Here is a 21,649-nt window from a genome sequence, read left to right as displayed (position 1 = left end):
TGTCTGATAGCTTTTTAACAATCACTTAGTTTCTGTTTTGTTTTGGTTTTTTTACAGCCAGGTTGATTCCACGTGTGTGCTGCTATAAGTCATTTATGTTCTTTTCTTTGCTGAGAAGATACATTTATCCAAAGGTAGACAATACAGACTAATCTAATCCAATGCAAGTTCACAATCTGAACTGCTTATCCTGCTCAGGATTACTTCCCTAGCACACATTCAGGAAAATGTGAGGTAATTGCATCCACCAGGACATTTGGTGCTGATAAAAGCATTTATCTTTATTCAAAGTCCATATAATATAGGCCAAAAGCATCTAATCACAGAAACACTTTGTCCATGTAATAGTTATTAAATGCCTCTATATGGGCTACTACAGGGCCATAAATGATACTTACTCTGTCTCTGACGTATGTAAAACTGATACTACCCAAGCCGCTGTCCTAACAGCTATTTTAGAAACATAATGTAAAACATTCACCTTCTCAAAATTGTACATTTGCAGCTTCTATGTAGGAATAAAACCCCCAGAAGTCCTGTGTCCATGAGGCCCAGGCTGTTTTGATGGACAAAAGGAGCCTACATAATATAAGACAGGTGATTTTAATTTGTGGCAAATAATAACTTACCAAACCATCCAAATAACTTATCTGGAAACTTATCCTGGAAATCCAACTGCATGTTAACAACAACAACTTGGTTACACTATTAGTTTAACATGTGCTTACTTTTTAACTTTGACAACAAAATGTTTACGCACATAAAAATATTTATCTTGGACTCGATAAGTCTGAACATAGTAGCTTATCTGGCATCACACACCCCGGTCGTTACTAAAAGAGAGCTGTGCTGAGCATAAATTAAGAACACGTATACTAAGTATAAAAGTAAATCATCTCCTGGAACGGGGTCAGAAGACGGCTGTGACAAGAAGGTTTGAGTGTTTTATGCCTAGAAGTAAATCTAAAAACAACCATATCATAGCTGTTTTAGGCACCGTGGAAATAGTTCTCAAAGTGGGTGATTTTTTTTCCCCCACAGAAAAAAGAGAAGAAAATAAACCAGTCGGACCATAAAAGCAGGAGACTAAAGCTCAAAGAGTTCAGAAAAGCATCACTGTAATTGGTTTAAGGTAGTTGGCAGAATGAATGAACGGTCTGTGCTGGTTTCACAAAGGTAGATTAGACTGGTCTGTATGGTTAGATAAAGTCTCATATTTCCACAATGGAAGTCAGACCATTTAACAAAAACAACAATGGACTAATTTTAAGCCAAAGAAACACCTTAACCCCAGACTAACTAACTCTATTATAATAATATAATATAATAATATAGCAACCATTTGTACCCAAAGACAAAGAAAAGGGAACACTGGAACACTGTTGATTCAACTTTTCAAGAGACAAACTGTGTGTGTAATAACTAATGTTGCCAGAGAGGTTTTCCTAATGTGATGAGTGAAGAAACTGAGTGCATCATAAATTATATTAGCGAAACCAAGGGAGGATTCAATCACCTCAACTTTTTCAATCAAACAATTTTAGATCTAAATTAATATCAACCTGTCCACTGTTTATTCCCTAGAACAGAGGTGGCACAAGACAACAAAATGGTCCCCTAAATTTACAAGACCCTATGTCCTGCAAGATAGTCAATTTCTAAAGACTTTGTGAATGGAAAAATTTAGTCACCTACAGTGTATGTGAACTTTTTTTCAACCATAGTCAAAATCTGTTCCTGAAACGAAACTCTCCTTTGGCAGAAATGTTGGTGCCAGGCTCTCAGGGTTTAGGCAGAAAGAAATTGTATCCCAAATGCCTCAGACATCTGCTGTCCATCGATAACAGTAATGGCTCAGTGTGATGGGTAGAGTAAAACAGGACAACAATACTAGACAAACTGTGTCTGTTCAATAACAGTAAAAATGATTAAATCATCTTTTTGAGGTATTTGGCTTTTTTTAACATATAATGGGTGAAAAAAAGGTGAGTAAAGAAGAAACTGAGTGTATCATGAGAAGCCCCCCGGCATCCTGGACCTATTACAGTATAACCAAGGGAGGATTCAGGGTCACCTGATCCTGCCCTAACTATATGCTTCATCAAACAGGAAAGTTTTAAATCTAAATTAATATCAACCTGTCCACTGTTTATTCCCTAGAACAGAGGTGGCAGCTCATATATATCTTCAACGCTATGTTTTATGGTCCTCCTCTTAATTTACCCATAATTCACTGCACTATTGTCCTGCTTAAGATAGTCAGAGTCTAAAGTTCTTTGTGTAATGGATGAATTTAGTCACCTACAGTGTATGTGAACTATGACTGCTTTTTCAAAGCCATAGTCAAAATCTGTTCCCTTTAACAGGAAAAACCTCCGCGAACCAGTGGCTCACTCCTCTGATAGGCTCTGTCTGTAATGAAGGTTTATGATTCGACAGAGAGGTCTATTTTTTGGAAAGGAAAAACTGCTGCCATGTCTATTGCAGCATAATGTTCACCTGGTGCTGTTTCAAATTTAAGCAAAACTTTTGCTAATGCCACTATCTCAATGTTTATCTTTCAAAGGCAGAAAGAAAATTGTATCCCAAATGCGGTTATTTGAGATCTCAAGACATCTATATGTCACCTCCAGACTCCAGAAGTTATCCTGTCCTTTTCTTAGGTAACAGTAATGTAAAAATAGCTCAGTACAGGTGAAGGTTGTGCTTTCAAAAGTAGAAATACTCTCTTTGTATATAACTATTGGATGTGGCTGATACAATACTACATATGACATAACATTACTAAATCTGCTTCATCTACTTAAGGGCAGTAAGAATGTTCTATCACATAAACTTACATCTTTTTGTCTTTTTTAAACTATTTGGCTCTTTGGGATTTAAACAGACATAAAATTATTCATGTCTGAGAAAGATTATGAAGAACTTCGTGAACCTGAATGGATAAGTGTTTAAGAAAATGAATAGGAAGAAGTTAAAAAATGTGGCCCCAGCTAAAGGAGATACATTTCCACAAATTGGATACATTTCCACTGCAAATTGTAGTAAGAAACAAAAGAAACTGGAAAAGTATAGATCTTGAATGAATGCCGTTGATGTCCAGCTAAGAAATGCCACTAAACTACCTGTTAAATATAAAGTAGTAGACAATATTATCTCCTTTTTTGGCTTCCAGAGTTCTTGCAGTTATTTCTCTTGTTCAGTGACGCACCACTTTGCAGAGTTGTGCTACTATGCCACCTTGTGGACAATATAATATAACATACCTATCCACCCATCCATCCATCCATTTTCTTCCGCTTGTCCAATTCAGGGTAGTGGTGGGGCTGTCAAGGCAGCAAACTAGGCACACCTCTAAATTTGGACAGGCCTGTCTGCTTTAGGCTACGTGTTTGAGAATTATACCACGGAGCAGAGTACTTGGAGTGAACACAGAGGAGCTACAGTATCCAGACTATTCACACCTAATTTAGAATCACCAGTTAACTTAACATGCATGTCTTTAGACTGTCAGGGGAACCCAGAGTACACAGACACCATGACACACCATCACATTCATAGTTGAAAACAGTAAAAAATAATGGTTTAAAGTTTAATGACAGCCCTATGCCATATGTTAAAACATATTGATGTTTAAAGTGGTGGGTGGGTTCTTTTACATTTTGAGAGAAGCCTCCAACAGATTAAATGTTTTGTTGATGTCTGTCATTTTTAGCATCTACATGGATGTTAAAATCACCATCATTTTATCTGAGCTGTTCAGGATGAGTCTGAGAAATCAGAGAGAAACTCTGTGCGGTGGACTAGATGATAAAAGAGACTTAGATACTACCACAGGGGGCTGAAGAGCAACACTAGATGCTATATGCTGTGTCCCTCCGTTCTGCTCATGTGAACACCCATGTGATCAGATGGAGAGGACTTTGTGGTTTTTAACATAAAGGGGAACTGCACCTCCAGTGATAGCAGCAGACCCTGTTTGCAAGCTCCAGCTGGTCACCCTGAAGCTCTTACTTCACCCAAGTTTACTACACTTCAAGACATCAACAGTTCCCTAGGTGTTAACATTGCCTCACTGTTGCATGAAATGGGGTCATGCTCATAGATGTTTGTTTTTTTTTTACCTGCAGGTGAACACTGGCAGTTAGTAGTAGACACTCTTCTCCAGCGACTGGTTCCTGAGCAGCCTGGACTATCAAGGCTGTCTGTGTGGCAAGCAGATTAGGACCCAAATGCAGGACTAAGGAACACAGGAGGCAAACTAAAATGCAGCTTTGTTAACTTAAAGTGAGTTCAAAATAATCCAGGTCAAAAACATAAGGAAGCCTAAATCTACAAATCTTCCAGGAACCCACACTGTGAGAGCGGACACAACTGTAAGTGAGAGTCCGACAAAGAACAGAAGAAAACTGAGGGTCTAAATGAGATAATTAGCGTAGAATGGAGACACTTGGGAACACAGCTGAACAGAATCTGACCAAAGAGACAGGGCAAGCAAAACTGAACAAAACACATGCGAGAAGAGGGACTATCAAAATAAAATTGGAAGTAATGAAAACTGAGACAAGGACTAAGGCATCTGAGCCAGACACAGAAGCACAAAGGAGGCCGAAATAACCTGGGATTCATAAACCAGACTGAAACCTAGAAATGCTACTACAAGAAAGTATGACACCAGAGCACAACAAACTCCAAGAAAGCTCCTAGGTCAAAGACTCATAATGCTGAGCTGAAACCAAAGTAGAATCATGAAACAAAGATGATCAAATATACAAAGGTATGTATTAACTATTCATTATAGGTGTATAGGTGATATAACTATATATCACCTATACACTAGAACTAGAACTAGCATACTACCTCAAACTACCTCAGCCATGATTATTTCTTTCAATAACTAAAAAAATTTACACATAAATATGCAAGGTCCTCCCTCTGTCCCAAGACAACCTGTGCTAGACAGTTATGTCTGTGTCTTAGAGTGACCCCATGAAAGACTTGGGCAAACTTTAAACTTGCTTAAAGGGGATAAAACATTTTAACTTATACTTGTAAAACGATTTAAAACTACAGATTGATTTGAAAAAGCTGTTGATTCAGAGATGCTCTTCTACATACTTTTAACAAGCTGTTATTTAAGTTGCCGTTTTCTTCCTATCAGCTTGAAGTAGTCTGGACATTCTCCTCTGACCTCTGTCATCAACAAAGTATTTTCAAACAGAGAATTGCCACTCACTGGATATTTCCCATTATTCAGACCATTCTGTGGCTCTATGGCTGCCTGAGAAAATCCCAGTAGGTCAGCAGTTTGTGAAATACTCAGACTACCAACAATCTTGGTACACTCAAAGTCACTTAGATCACCTGGCTTCTCCATTCTGATGCTCGAATTGATCTTCTGTAGATTTTCTTGACCATGTCTACCTTAATGGGCTGAGTTGCTGGATGTGAATGGCTGATTGGATACTTGCTTTAATGAGCAGCTGACCAGGTGTAACTAAGAAAGCATCCAGTGAGTGTATATTGCAGTTTGATGCCTTTAAAAATATTTTTTCACATCATCAAAACTAAGTAGTAATTCTATTTGCTTTTCTTTTTTCTAAAACTAACTATTATAGGTAGCTTTAAGGCATATTATTTATTTATTACATATTATTAAGGCAGTGTCTCACAGTAATTCTTGTATTCTTCAGGATTATATTTCTCCCATTTTCCTAATAATAGGAGATAAGGTAAAGATCAGTTAGAGTTATTTCCATTGTTGTTTGGGCTACACAGTAGTGCATATTTGGAGCTTAATTTTGCATATTTGGATTTTCAATTTTCTTGTGTTTCCGTCAGTTGCATGTTTTTCCTTAGGTTGCATCCCACTTTGTTCTCAGAGTCAACACACAATAGGCTCTCTGCAGACACCAGCGACACAGAGATATGCTCATAAGGCATCACATCTGCAGAGAGTGTTGGAGATCACAGTTTTATTTACCCAAGACTATTTTTTCACACTAGGCTCACACTCCCACAAATGATTGCTTTTTGGCACTATTCAGTAATGTTTGTTTGTAGTACAGCACACTGATAGGATCATCTTTTGTGCTTTAAACACCAATATGTCATTGCCAGGTTATAGTCTTGGTGAACAGAAGCCGAGAGACATAAAACTACAAAGAAAGCATTACCCCATCTGGAGACTTTTGATGGTTGAAGTCTCTGCTTGTGTTTTAAAATCAGGACCAAATTCAACGCATGCAACCAAGCCTTAATCCCCAAAGAGCATGGCCTCATTCCAGTGATTGATTCTCATTCAAGTGAATATTGATTGTCCTCATTCAGAGAGTTCAAGCAGCCATTTGTAACAGTAACAGTCTGATAACTCCTCACTCCTTTATTCCTCTTCCTCTCGCTGGCCTGGCTGTATTCAGTATCAGTAGGATGCTGTGGTGTAATAGTTGCAAAAGCCTACAGACAAGGTTCAAGGTAAATAATACTTTTTATCAGAGCTCATAAATATAATCGGTATCATAACCATATAGTATCATAATGATTGTCATCATGCCAGCCCCACCAGGCCATTACTGCCGGAGCTGTCCAGGGTACTCTAGTGTTTAGCTCATCATTACCTAACACCCTAATCTAATAGATAGACAGAGCAACCTTATTCTCTAAAACTCACTCTGCAGGGCACAATCCATCACGTACTGCTGAAGCTTTAAGGCACACAGCGGTCTCTCTTAATTTGATGCTTGCAGACATCTCAGCTCCAGTTACTCTGACAAACTGCAGCCTGCATGGCAGACAGATTGTACTAAATACAGGTGTTACTTTCTTAAGTTTGGCAACAGGTTCATTTGATTTTTGCGTTTCGTGCCATCGTTGACCACAAGTTTGGTGATTTTTATTCCATTTTCAAAGTGATGTGTCTCTGTTTACAATCCTTGTGTTGAGCTAAATCAGTTATTTGAGTCTCTGAAACCTATGGAGCAACAAAGTTTATTTGTTTGGTCTTTTTTGTACACCTATCTTGGCTTTAAAATACAAATATACCTGAGATACCCAATAACAGTCATTAGTTACTTCTTTTCCCAATTCGCGCTTTGCTCCTCTCAGATGTCCTGCAGGGTTACATTTTGGCCACTTGCTTAGCCATAACAAACCACATGTTTAAATCTCCAGTCTTATAACATTGCATTTACATTCGGTGTAAATATTATTAATATCTAAAGTATTATATGCGTGGTATGATGAAAGCAGTTGGTGATTGTTCAAATTACAGAAAAAAAAACCCAACTGGCTTGTTAAGCTCAGTTTTATGTAAGGCCAACAGCTAGCCTCAAATTTGTTTTTTAGTTCTTTAAATTATATTTTTGGGCAAGCAATCATGCCATTATCTTTGCTCTCATTTGCATGAATAATCAGAGGTTAAAATGGGCTGCAAAGATCCAGAATGGCACTCCAGGAGGTTCAGTTCATGAACATCTAATAGGAAGGTTAATGCATATCACTCTTCAATTAGTTTCGTTTTTGCATGCTGCAGTCTGGTGTTGCTGCTCATGATGACAAAGAAATGTTTGCTTAACATAACAGGAAATTGTCGTGCTCTGTGCTGACCACTGGGTTGTGCAGTGTTCCATCTGTACCATGTAATTTTTGCTGGTAGTCTTTTAAGTTACCACATGCGCCTGTTTCCTGTCATTCTGTATTTCTAGTGGTTGTACAAATGTATCTAACACAGTGCCCCTTCGACCATGATACATGTCGGCTCGCAGGCTTGTGCCATTCAAATAGTGTGTTATAGAAGTCGGTGGTGCCGTCGTGACGTTGTATGTGAAAGGGCCTCATCTTGTTGAATTCAGTTGGGCAAATCCAAAAATAGCTGCGAAGATTAGACCAGGTCAGCTGATCATAGCCTGTATGTAAAGAAAAATATAACAAGTAATTATGTGACCAGTTTCTAATTAAATATTTTCCTCACACTGCACTGGTACACCCGATCTTAGGTTGGGTTCCCCCACCTCCCAAATCCCACTTTAACTACTGACCCCTTTTTAACTTTAAAAAAAAAAAAATATCAGATCATAAATATGAGTAAAAATCATTGAGCAATGTATGTGTTTTAACAAAAATGAAACATTTTTAGTTTGACAAATTTCCTTAATATAGTCATTCTAAAATTGTGGGGTGAACCCAATAAAATATGGAATAATATTAATCTTGAGTTTGCTTGTTTGTTTTTTCAGGGAAAATAAACAAATTATAGTTTGGTGCTATTTTGCAGATATTTATTCCACTAAAATTCAGCTTTGATCCTTTGTTGTTGTTTATGATTGATAAAAAAAAAAAAACTGTGGCGTGTGGGGGAGAACCTTTTCCAGTTTCTCAAGTTTGAGAAGCAATGCTCTAATGGTTTCTCCTTTGCTCGCTCCTGGTGGAGCTGGCAGTAAAAGAATACTATAACCTTGGACATAGATCTCACCCTAATGATGACAGATAAAGCGCTAGGTAGAAATTTACTGGTTGGAAGGAGTCCAGAAGCACTCGAACAAGTAAGTGTGGGAGGTATGTTAGTGCAAGAAATCCTGTGCAGGCTACACCGTGTGCCTTCAGAGGTGGTAAGCAGAAGGGTCTAAAAAGAGTAAAGTATTTGCCACAGCATGACTTTTAGGTACAACTAATACAGTTGTTGCCCCATCCAAGCTTTTTGGGCCAATTCAAAGCTTCAACTTAAACTGTTTATATATTTGGTTGGTTATCGTTCAGTTCCTTAGGAATTAGTTAATTTCTGTTATAATTAGAGAGGATTAAAATTAGCACATTTAAAGTTTCTGAAGATGCCAACAACCACTGCTAATTTGCCTGTGTATATAAAGAGAAAAGCTACATTAAATCCTCACAGGTTCTTTAAGGAAATGTGTCTTGTAGCTCTGCTGAGTAAACATTTGCTTTCTATATGGCTATATTTATTGCTTTAAAAACAATAAAACCTCAGCTGAACAAATGGCAACTACAATAATGACTTTATTGTGCTGATGTCATGAAAGATTTTGCTGTGTTTGATTAATCATGCAACCATGTAATGCAGGAGGCCACACCTACATCGCTATCAATTACAACACCATTTGAAAAAGTTTCAAGCATCAAAGGTGAGAACAGAGCCTTGAACACTAATCTATGGTTTGTCGATCCGATGGCAGCTCCTCGTCTGTGTGAGCTTAGAGCCATCTGGTTTAGAAAGTTGTTACTGTAGAGACACCTATTGGCTGCTGACAGTATTGGTTCTTTATTTAACTCACTATAGTTGTTTTTATGCAGCTTTACAATATACATTCTTCCATTTACTTTCTGATAGAGAATGAACTAATTTCATTTTTTTTTTAAAAAGGAAAATAATATTTTTAAAAAATAAAAGCTGTGATTTATTGATGTACAGAATTCAATTTGAGGTATTTGGGGGTTAAGGCCCAGCACAGCAGAATGGAATCCCAGCAGTAATAAGGATCAGGGCAGGACCCCCTAGAGTCTAGACACTGGTGATGGAGATGAAGATGAAGGCTTGAATTGGGTTGCACAAAGGCGACTGCAAGGAAGAATGACAGATGAGCAGTGAGATTTAAAGTATGGAGTGAAGGCTGATTGGCCTGAAGAAGGCCAGCTGAAAGCTGATTGGTCTGTACCTGTGTTGTCACATTCAGCTTGAGTGTGGGAAAGGGGAAAGCTTAGATTAGCCAGAAGCATAAGCTTCATGTAGAACTGAGGTTAATTTAATCACCTCTAAACACTGACTTGATACTTACCTTGGTATGGCATATATGTAGGCATGTACAAATATCTAGGACTGCTTTTTTGCATTTGCCTAATATAAAATTAAAAACATCCTATATTAGAGTGATGCTAAAAGCTCTCCTCACCCCCAGCTGGTCCAGGCAGATGGCTGCCCCTTCCTGAGCCTGGTTCTGCCACAGGTTTCTTCCCGTTAAAAGCGTTTTTCTTTACCACTGTCATCAAGTGCTTGCTTAGAGGGGTTGGCCATTTGCCAACAAATGATTGTTGGAGTTTTCTCTGTATTATTGTAAGGTCTTTACTTTATAATATAAATCTCAAATTTAATGGACTTGAATTGCTTCAGGCTCTTGTTGTGGTCGTAATTCTGTGAAGGATCTTTCTGCCCATCTACATTAAAGCTGGAGTAAACAGAACACCAACGCTGCACATTGACCTGAAAGGTCCTCAAATCTATTAATTTCCACTACCCAAATGACATTAATGACTACTGTGTTTGTCTACACTTTGAGTAACAAGAAAAATCTCATGCTTTGCGGATGTATTTAAATCGTCACCATGCCTGAGTACTTGAAGAAGAGGTTTGGAGGACAGTGCATTTACGTTCATCTCTCTTTTCTGTCCCTCCAAAAGCAGCAGAAAATATTTATATTATACCTGTTTTGGTTGGTCCTAAATGAAATCCTACACATTTTTTTTTCCTCACAATTTGGGCAGATATTTTCTCTGGTGCAACTTTTATCCAACAGGCCCTTGGGCCTTGTTATTGCAGTTGCTGCACTATATACTGTCAGAGGTTCATCCACAGGAAAAATTTCCTTCCTTTTTTATGGAACTTGCAGATATTTTCCTAGAAAACTACAGTGTCATAGTACAATAACAAGTGTTATCATACTTGATAAGACTTTTTGCCCAGTCATGCTACGATAATACTTGTTAATGTACCATGACTGGGCATAAAGTCTTCTCAATGCCATGTGTCTACACATGGAGATTTAGACACACACACACACACACACACACACACACACACACACACACACACACACACACACACACACGTGCTGAGTTGTTGTAGTTAATTGCCCATGGACTATGATAACCATGAACTGGCCTTCTGTTGCTTTTCAGTAACAACACCTCCACATTTACAGAATGACTAGTTACATAATTACTATATATGTGTTTGCAATGAATAACATTATATATTTTATCCGAGGTTTATAGATTAAATACAGGATGTGTGTTAGTTACACATACTGGTAAAAGCTTTTGGGACCATTTATCCAAAAGTATTTAATCAAATACAACACTGTATAACATTTATTTGTTTGTTATGTATCTATTAATATATGCATTTAGATAGATTCAGGAACTGTATCTATCTAATTCCTGTTTGTCCTTTTCATTCTTTTTATTTTCAGGTGGCCTTTTAGGGCCTCATAATTGGGAATGTATTGGCTTGAGCAGGAAGATTACTGAGTTTATTTATGGGACAGGTAGCTGTCCTGCCCCAAGTAATATAAAGTGAGTACACCCCCAAATTTGTGTAAATATTTTGTTTTATCATTTCACGGGACAACATTGAAGATATGAAACTTTGATACAATGTAAAGTAGTCTGTGACCCAGCGTTTTCAGCTTGTTTTAATTTCATAAGTTATTTCTGGAGATAATAATCCTATTAACTCAACACTATTTGTTTGCTTAGTTTAGCATGTTTCACCTAGGTTGTCTGTGTGTTTCATTTAGTCAAGCCTGTGTTGTCTTCTCTATGTGTATGTTTCCTGTTTTATTTTGAAAGTCTTGTGTTTCTTTGTTCATGTTTCCCTTCCCTGTAATGTCCATTTGGTTGTCACCTCCTGTGTGTGTTTAAGTCCTCTCACTTCTTTTGTTCGGTGTCAGGTTGTCTGTTTTCCCACCTTCCACTTCAGGTTTTCATCATTCTGCTCAGGTCGTGTTCATGTTCTTTTCTCCCATGTGGCGGATCATTTCCATGTTTGATTTTGAAAGTCTTGTGTTTCTTTTATTCAATGTGTTTAATTTTAAGTTTAGTTGTCGCTCCTGTTTCACCTTTGCTTGAGTTTGTGTTCATGTTTACCAGCCATAATAAATGGCTTGCTTTTGTTTAAAACTTCAGTTCCTCTCTCTAATGTTTGCTTTTGGGTCAGTTTCACAAACTCACCGTTGTCGGTGAAGCTTGGTGTTATTTGCTGTCCCCTCTAAATAACTCAACACACAGCCATTACTGCCTAAACCACTGTCAACAAAGTGGTCTCTGGAAAATGTCTAAATTGTGCATCTCATGGCACATTTTACAAGGTCCCAGGTGTTAATCGGGGAACAGGTGTGATCTGATCTCTGGAAAAACATGGCACATCATGGCAAAGGTTCTGAACATAAAGAATTGTTACTCTACATAAAGATGGCCTAGGCTATAAGAAGATTGCCAACACCCTGAAAGTGAGCTGCAGCACGGTGGTCAAGACCATACAGCAGTTTAACAGGACAGGTTCCACTCAGAACAAACCTCGCCATGATCGACCAAAGAAGTTGAGTGCATGTGCTCAGTGTCGTATCCAGAAGTTGTCTTTTGAAAATAGATGTATGAATGCTGCCAGCATTGCTGTAGAGGTTGAAGGTGTGGAGGGTTAGCCTGTCAGTGCTCAGACCGTACTCCACACACTGCATTACATGGCTGTCCTCCAAGAAAGAAGCCTCTTCTAAAGATAATGCACAAGAAAGCCTGCAAACAGTTTGCTGAAGACAAGCAGACTAAGGACATGGATTACTTGTGGTTTGATGAGACCAAGAAAAACTTATTTGGTTCAGATGGTGTCAAATAACCAGGTGAGGAGTAGGGATGGGTACCGGTATCCGGTGCCATTATGGCACCAGTTCTAACATAAACGGTAGTAACCAGACCGAAAAGCAGCGCACATTTCGGTGCTTTATTTCAGTGCTTTTTTTTTCCTGAGATGTCATACACTTTAGATTCTAGCCAATCATTTTACCTTTCCAAGGATAGTAGGCGGGCCCAGGTACATACGTTCTTTTAGAGCAGAGCTACAGATTAAAAATGCCCAAGGCTAAGCGGTCAAAAGTCTGGCTGTACTTCACAGCAAAAGATGCAAACAAGTGCTTTAAGGTGATACTGTGCAAAGGAGGTAACACCTCGAATCTGAGGAAACACCTGGCGACGCATAACGTTTTCTTAAAAGCCGAGAAATGCACAGCATTTGATAGCTTGCTGTGAGACCTCACACCGTGCACATCTACTGCGGGTGTGGTGCCTGTTATCGCACCCGGAGTTAGCAACATCCCCCAAAAACCCGAAGAGTAGAGTCCTGGCCCCTAGCCCTGTCAGTGTAGCAGACATGATGACGGATGATGATGGCAGCAGCAGCCGTTCTTCTCTGCGTGAGTAGCTTAATGTTGTTCGTGTGTAATTTACGTTGAGTACGCTAACCACATTATTACATTAATGCATGTAAGGTGAACTAGCAAACACCGTCATAGTTACATGCGGCTGTCTTCTTGTTTGATGGCAGATACTCCCTTCACCCTGGCCAAAAGGCTAAAATGACCAAAGAAAAGTGGAAAACAGTTAAACATGAGAGGTTTTTGGACAAAGTTTGTGTTTTTACATTGTTTAAGCACTGCTTCCAGCAAGAGTGTTATGCCCTATAGCTGCAGAAAAGGCTAACATTGTTATCTGTTTACAAAAAAAGTTAAACATGAGAGGTTTTTTGGACAAAGTTTGTGTTTTTTACATTGTTTAAGCACTGCTTCCAGCCAAAGTGAGAACATTGTTATAGCTGCACAAAAAAACATTGTTATCTGTTTACAAAAACAGCTGAACATGAGAGGTTTTGGACAAAGTTTGTGTTCTCCATTCTTTAAGCACCAGTTCAAGCACTGTTTAAGCACCGGCACCGTTTCAAAAGTACCGGTTTGGCACCGGTACCGGATAAAACCTAAATGATACCCATCCCTAGTGAGGAGTACAAAGACAAGTGTGTCTTGCCTACAGTCAAGTATGGTGGTGGGATGTCATTGTTTCGGGCTGCATGAGTGCTGCTGCAACTGAGGAGCTACAGTTAATTGAGGGAACCATAAAGCAGAGCATGATCCCCCCTCTTCAGAAACTGGGCCACAGGACAGTATTTCAACATGAAAACAACCCTACACACACCTCCATAAAGACCAGTGCCTTGCTAAATAAACTGAGGGTAAAGGTACTTAACTGGCCAAGCATATCTCCAGACTTAAACCCTTTTCAGCATCTGTGAGGCATCAAAAAAATGGAAGGTGGAGGAGTGCAAGGTCTCTAACATCCACCAGCTCCCTGATGTCATCATGGAGGAGTGGAAGAGGATTGTAGCGGCAACCTGTGAAGCTCTAGTGAACTCCATGCCCAACAGAGTTAAGGCAGTGTTGGAAAATAATGGTTGCCACACAAAATATTGACACTTTGGGCACAGTTTGGACATTTCCACTTAGGGTTGTACTCTTTTGTTGCCAACGATTTAGACATTAATGGTTGTATGTTGAGGTGACAAATAAAGTATGCTGAAAAGAAGAAACCATGGTCAGGTCTGTTGTCTGCGTCTTTTACAGTGATGAATTAGAATGGAAGAGATGGAAGGTAATGTTTTCAGACATAATTTAATTGAAATTTTTGCTGAATAAGATTGTGTGTTTAAATGCTTTATTATTGCTTGTGTGTAAAAAGAATGATATAACTTTAAATGGAGCTTTATATTTATACACAGGGAATTGCTGGTCGGGCTCCCATGAGACTAGACAGGATGCTGAAAAAAGGTGGAAGGAGAAGACACTGGGGTGCAGAACAGGTATAGGGAGGCCTCAGTCTTTGCAAAGACAGAGACACAACAATCTAAGAGGGCTAAGTCACAGTTCGTGACGAAAACAACACAGTATCAGCAATAGCTGGACATAAAATGTAAGTTGTTGCTGGCTCGGAAACTTTAACCTTTAACTTTAAGACCTGTTCCCATTGCAAACACCTCTGCAAGAGGGTTCTCGAGAGAGATGTGGCGGCCGTCATTACTCACCCCGGCTGATGGGCTGGGGAAACATGGATAAAAGGAACACAACTGAACATGATCTAACTAATCAGACAGGTGGAAACACTGTCACAATAAAACAGGAAACACTGAGACGTCGACTGACACGAGCTTGACAACAGGACATGCAACAGACATGAAAACTTAAAACAGACTGGGGAGACTAGATGGAAAAAAAGGAGAGAAACACTGGAACAGGTAAGGAGACATGGTAAGACTGCAGGGAAAAGGAGAAAAAACAAGACAGCAAGAGGGACACATGGGCTGGGGAAACATGGATAAACATGCCAGACAGGGGAGACATGGAATGAACACAAGGAGGGGGAACATGGTAACAGAAAAGGAAAACAAGACACAAGGACACACATAAACAAAAAACACACAGAAGACAAAGACACAAGGGCAACCTAAATAGACAAGAAACTAAAACACAGAATAAACTCAATAAACTCAACATTACTTAATAAACCTGAATGAAGACCAACCAACCAGAATACAAAATTGACACCAAAACACAAGAACTCAAAAACACTGGGTCAAATAACCCAGAACCATGACAGTTACACATTTTAACACATTTTTCAGGTCAACATTCTTGAATCAGTAACGTTCATATGTCCACCTTCAGTCACCTGGACTATGTGTTAATCTCCACTCTTTGTTTTCCCTTCTTTTACATCTACACTATCTACGCCTCCTGCTTTCATCTCCCTCTCACATGCACACCAAAGGTTATAAAGGTAATCGCTTTCTGCAAACGCTTCAAACAGAGCCGACTCAAACAACACTGCTGTTGTCTGTCTCAGCCAAAATGTCTCAAGATTATTCTTATTTTGGATTCTCTTATATAAACAGAAATGCAGAAAATGATGCAAGAAACACCACGGCTCTTAATAATGCTGCAGATATCTCTGTTATTGTGGTGTACTTCCTGGTCGTCTTGGCAGTTGGAGTTTGGGTAAGTTTTGCAATCACTTTTTAAAACCAATCTCTCTGCAATTCCTCAATAATTTTATAAACTGTTTACAGCTAAGAAGATTTAGTATAGTTTGTATGTTAATGTGTACTATTGTGTCTTACAACCCTGATTCCAAACATGTTAGGACATTGTGTAAAATGTAAATGAAAGCCAAATGCAATGTTTAGAAAATCTCATAAATTGGTATTTTATTTCTAGTAGAACATTAAAAAATATCAAATTAACCTGAAGAAATGTAACATTGTAAAAAAAAAAAAAATATGTATATCCTAATTATGAATTGATGGAGGGATTTTGTCTCTTTTTTTTGTCTAATAATATTGGATTCTAGCTGCTCAATAATACTGAGTGTTCCTCATATTTTTGCCTAAATGTTTTGAGTTGGTGAAAGGTCTGGATTAAGGCCAGGCAGTTCAGTCTTTTCTACTATGAAAATATTGTGTTGTGATAGGTGCAATGAGCATTGTCTTGCTGGAATATACAATGCTGTCACTGAATAAGATGTCATCTGGATGGGAGCATATGTTGCTCTAGAATCTGCACATACAACACCTTGCAGCATTGAAGGTTCCTTTACAGACGTGTAAGCTGCAACTGCATAGGCAGTAAGACACCGTCATACCATCAGAGATGCAATCTTTCGAGTGCTGTTAACAAGCCATGTTTTTCTTCTCCTCTTTTGTCTGGATGTCTTTTTTCCTTCAACGTAGTCTGTTACTGTTTTGCACGTATTTAAGGATTTTCTAAAATGTGCCTTTGTCCTGTTACAGTCTATGGTCCACACTAACAGATCCACTGTAGGTGGCTTCTTCCTTGCAGGGAGGAGTATGGTGTGGTGGCCGGTGAGTATATTTATATTTAGAATTAGATGCTTTTCAGTAATCTTCCTGCATTTAGAGCCATTAACAATTTTTATTGCTTTGTTCAAATGGGTGGAATACAATGTGATGTAAGGTATCATAAAAGAAGCATTTTATGGCACAGTGGTGGTTATCATGGTCACGTCATAGCAAGAGCGTCCCCCAGGTTCAAATCCTAGCTGTGCCATTCTGTGTGAGTTTGCATGTTCTCCCTCTACCTCCAGGTATCCAGCTTCCACCTGCAGTCTAAAGACATGCATTTTAGGTTTAGATGATCGTTCTACATGGACCATGGATGTGAGATAGATAATGTGCTGTATGAATGTGTGGTCAAATTATGACTACTAGTCTAAAGCATGTTGAATGCACAGGGTTTTTCCCAGGTGCCTGGTTTCATCTCATAAACCTAAAATGCATGTTAGGTTCATTAGTGATCGTGTTCTTATAGCTGGAATGTGTTAATAGGATTTTGTTTTGTATGATTTGGCACCCTCTTGTGGACACAGTTGGTACTTGGGAAGCTTGTTGTGCCCAGCGAGTAGTGATGGGAAGTTCGGCTCTTTCAGAGCCCTGGCTCTTGTGGCACGACTCCCAAAGAAGAGCTGGCTCTTTTGGCTCCCAAATGGCTCTTCATTTATTATCATCTGTAGCCTCACATTTTAGCCTTACTTGTTTAATATGAATGCTTTGTGTGTTGACAAACCCTTTTGCGTTTAGTGTTTCTATGAGAAACTTTACAATTGCCTGCTGTTGTGCTATCTACTGTACAATATAAAGCGCCTTGAGGCGACTTTTGTTGTGATTTGGCGCTATATAAATAAAATTGAATTGAATTTTGTGTATTTGTTCTGTTAAAAAAAAGCAGGCATTCTTCCTTTTATTTAATATTTTAATCAAACTTTTAATTTTAATTTAACACAAAAACAAAACACTGCAAACAACAGAACCAAACGCAGTAGCCAAACAGTATGTCCTCAGTGCAGGTTGACATTCAGAAAAATCAAATGCCTCAGCTTGGATGGACTGATTCGGTTTCTCCTCTTAGGTATAAACTGCTTCTTCTTTAAACTGCAGCCAGATGCTGCTTTGTTTATGGGTGTCAGTCATATTTATGTGTTTTTGCGACGGACTCGTACTCTAATCCTCACCGCTGTCTACCATCTCACTCACTGACTGAGTGATATGTGGAGCAATCTTGAAATATCAATACTTCCATTACCAGCGTTTCATGTTGCAGGATCAATTCCCATATGAAAATATCAATATCTAATTTGATTACACTTTTCTCATTTTTAATTTTTTAAAATTTTTAATTGTAAATATGACATAGAGACAAAAGTAAACTTGGCAATTAGCAGGACAGTTGGCATTACCCTTTTAATAGGAAATACAATCGCCTTCTGTCTCTCATTCATGTGCGTGATAAGGCTCTGCAAGAGTGTGAGCCAATGAGAAACCCAAGGCACAAAACATTACACCACAAAACACGCAATCTTGACTTTGTTCACAGATCATAACTGCGTTTACATTCAGCATATAAATTATGCTGTGTGCGATGTGTGTGGGAAGACAGTTAAATACTGTAGCAACACAACAAACCTTGTTAAAAAAAATAGTGGGGAGCTGGCTCTCACTCGATGGCTAGTTCGATACAAGTGCCCAGTAGAGGTGAAACCTTTGCCCATGAAGCCTGTTTTGAAGCCTGAGGAAGAGTGCTGGTATCTTCCATTGTTTGGAGTATAACATCTGCAAAAGCCTGGACAAATAAATGTTGTTTTTGACTCAAGCACCAAACACAAGGGGCTGTCATTGAATGATGTCCTTTTAAGTGGGCTAAACTTGAACAACACTTTGGTTAACGTGCTACTGTTTCGATAATAGCCCATAGCAATAACTGCAGATGTTGAACAGATGTTCTACTGCTTTACTGTAAGGGAAGATCACCAAAATTACTTAAGTTTGTGCATGACAGTGCATGTGTTTGGTAATAGCCACTCGCCAGCTGTGGCGATGGATGGGCTAAGAAAAGTCCAGCTTTGAACAGAGATTAAGACTAGTAAAGTCCCATATAAATATGATTTTATGAGGTTATATGAGGTTAACAAATCATCATTATTACTTCTGAGTAATCAAATGTGTAAATCATTTAGCATTTACGCAATATACTGAGTATGTGGGCTAGCATAAAAAGCATAACCAAGTGGAGTCTTAAATGAATTCTTAAGTCTCCTTAATTTACAAATGGACCTACTGACAGATTTAACTGTGCTCTCCACAGATCGGAGCATCGCTGTTTGCCAGCAATATTGGCAGTGTCCATTTCGTAGGGATGGCTGGTACTGGAGCAGCTGCAGGAATAGCCATTGGTGGATTTGAATGGAATGTGAGTAACTGTTCCTGAGCCACTCATCCATTATCAGTTGTTATATAGAAGAATTTCTCACCTCTGATTCTGTATCAGTTCATGTCAGCTTATAGTTTATTGATTTTTATCAGCGCTCCATCGTGCAGAGGAAAGAAGGATGAAAGTATTTCTTGCATATTTGTGTGTTTCAGTCTCTTTTTGTGATTGTTATGCTGGGATGGATCTTTGTGCCCATCTACATTAGAGCTGGGGTAAACAAATGGATTTTTGGCTTATAAAGCCCTCATATATTTATTTATTTACCCTTTCTAAATAACCAATGATTAAATGAGTAAAATCTCATGTTTTGTGGATGTATTTAGATTATCACCATGCCCGAGTACTTGAAGAAGAGGTTCGGAGGACAGCGCATTCGCATTTATCTCTCTCTTCTCTCCCTTCTCTTGTATGTCTTCACCAAAATTTCAGTAAGTTCCTGAAAGAAAAGCAGAAACTATTACTATTGTACCTGTTTTGGATGGTCCTGAATGAAATCCTACATTTTTTTTTCTCCCCATTCAGGCTGATATTTTGTCTGGTGCACTTTTTATCCAGCAGGCACTTGGGTTGAATATCTACCTCGCTGTTATTGCACTTCTAGCGATTACGGCACTGTACACTGTCACAGGTTTGTACACGGGGGAAAAATCATTTCGTATTTTACTGAACTTACAAACAGACATTTTCCTCATAAACTACCCCAAAAAGTATTGTCTACAAAAAATTATACTATGACTGGGGATAAAATCTTCTCAAGGCGGAGATGTAGACACACACACACACACACACACACACACACACACACACACAATCGCTCTCTTTCTTCATTGTTGGTTTATCTTTGCTGAGTTGCTGTGGTTGATTGCCATGGACTATGATAAGCCTGAGTTGGCCTTCTGTTGCTGTTTTGTAACAACAGATCCACAATTACAAGTTTTAAAGAATGAGTAGTTACATAATGATGTGATGAGTTTATTGAAGAGGTATTTTTTATGTATATTAGTGCTGATAAAATCTCAAGTGATTAAGTGACGATTTTCACAGACTGCTAACATCATATATTTTATCCCAGGTGGACTGGCAGCAGTGATCTACACAGACACTTTACAAACCTTTATCATGCTTATTGGATCATTCATTCTGATGGGCTTTGGTAATATGAAATATTTTACATACAAATTATTTGTTGGAAAGCTACAAAAATAAATAAAAATGCTGATCTAACTTGCACATGATTTTTCTCAGCTTTTAATGAAGTGAAGGGATATGAAAACTTTGAGAAACTCTACATGCAAGCCGTCCCCTCAATCACGGGTAACTTCAGTGCAAACTGCTATGAGCCCCGGCCAGACTCCTTCCATCTCTTCAGGGATCCACTTACTGGAGACATCCCATGGCCTGGTCTCGTGTTTGGACTCACTATTCAGGCTATCTGGTACTTTTGCACTGATCAGGTGAGTTAAGCAAATAAGCATTGGGCAGCTCAACTGCAGTTTTCAGCAACCAGTTTGTAGTCAAAAACCGAGACACATTCAACTGATTGCCTCGGTGTGTTCATATTGTAACGGACTGGGTTACAAGTTAGTTGACTTTTGTGTTATCAGTGTTTTGTATTCAGAATTGCCAGTTACTTATGGCATAGTTGGACCACACCCGCAGCATGGTGATTTACTGTCCTTGAATGTTAGTCTAGAGGCCGGTTGGCCTGTCAATCAGATCAGCTACCAGTGAAAGAGAGTCTGGAGGAGAGCATGTGTGTGGTTGGCTGAGAGTGTGTTTGGGGGGCGGGGTAGACTGAATGTGTGTGGCGGAAGAAAGGAGAGAGAGGGGATTGTTTTTGTTGCTGAAGAGCGCGCTGTTTTCCTGTTGTTTTGGCGTTGGCTACGTTCAGTAGCCCGTGTTACTATTCTGAATAAACACCAGTAACCGGAACGTCGTCTGTGTCTTCTGTCGGAGGGACGCTACAATATATTCATGCTACACTGAATTTAAATAAGGAAAGATCATTTGGAAGAAATTCAGCTAAGTTATCTAGCTTAGAGGAAGTGATGAAAATGCAGATGGAATCTTGGATCGAGCTATTAGTAAACTGGGTGAAGCAGAGATGAGGAAGAACTGGGTTGCATGAATAGGAATTTCAAAGGCAGAATGACAGACAAGCACTGAGATTTAAAAGTATGCAGAGAGGAGAGTAAGTAGCAAGGAGAGGGCAGGGGAAAATGATTGGACTAGAGCAAGGATGTCAGACGTGAAAGTGATGTAAAGAATAGACCGAATGCCCGGGAAAGAAGGTAGATGAGTGATTACAGATCTTCCTTACTAATCTTATGTGTAAAGTCATTTCAATAACAAAAGATTATTTGAAAGAACTGAACATAATTTACAGAGATACAGAATTCAATTAAGTTATTTGGCAATTGATCAATAGTCTAGTTTGACTAGTGGGCTTTGATCAGTGGTTGTTGATCAATGGTCATGACAATTTGCATATTAATGATCAAGAAACTGACCTCACAGCCCATTGTTCATTCCGTGGGCTTGAT

General features: G+C 38.9%; 1 pseudogene; it reads left to right on the top strand.

The window, feature by feature from the left end:
* Positions 1-15,674: 15,674 nt before the first annotated feature.
* Positions 15,675-21,649, top strand: part of LOC116322445 — an 18,988-nt pseudogene continuing 13,013 nt past the window's right edge.

Source organism: Oreochromis aureus, linkage group 7, assembly GCF_013358895.1.
Source record: "Oreochromis aureus strain Israel breed Guangdong linkage group 7, ZZ_aureus, whole genome shotgun sequence".
Lineage (NCBI taxonomy): Eukaryota > Metazoa > Chordata > Actinopteri > Cichliformes > Cichlidae > Oreochromis > Oreochromis aureus.
Note: the sequence above shows the minus strand (reverse complement) of the source record. Positions and strands in the feature narration are given on the sequence as shown.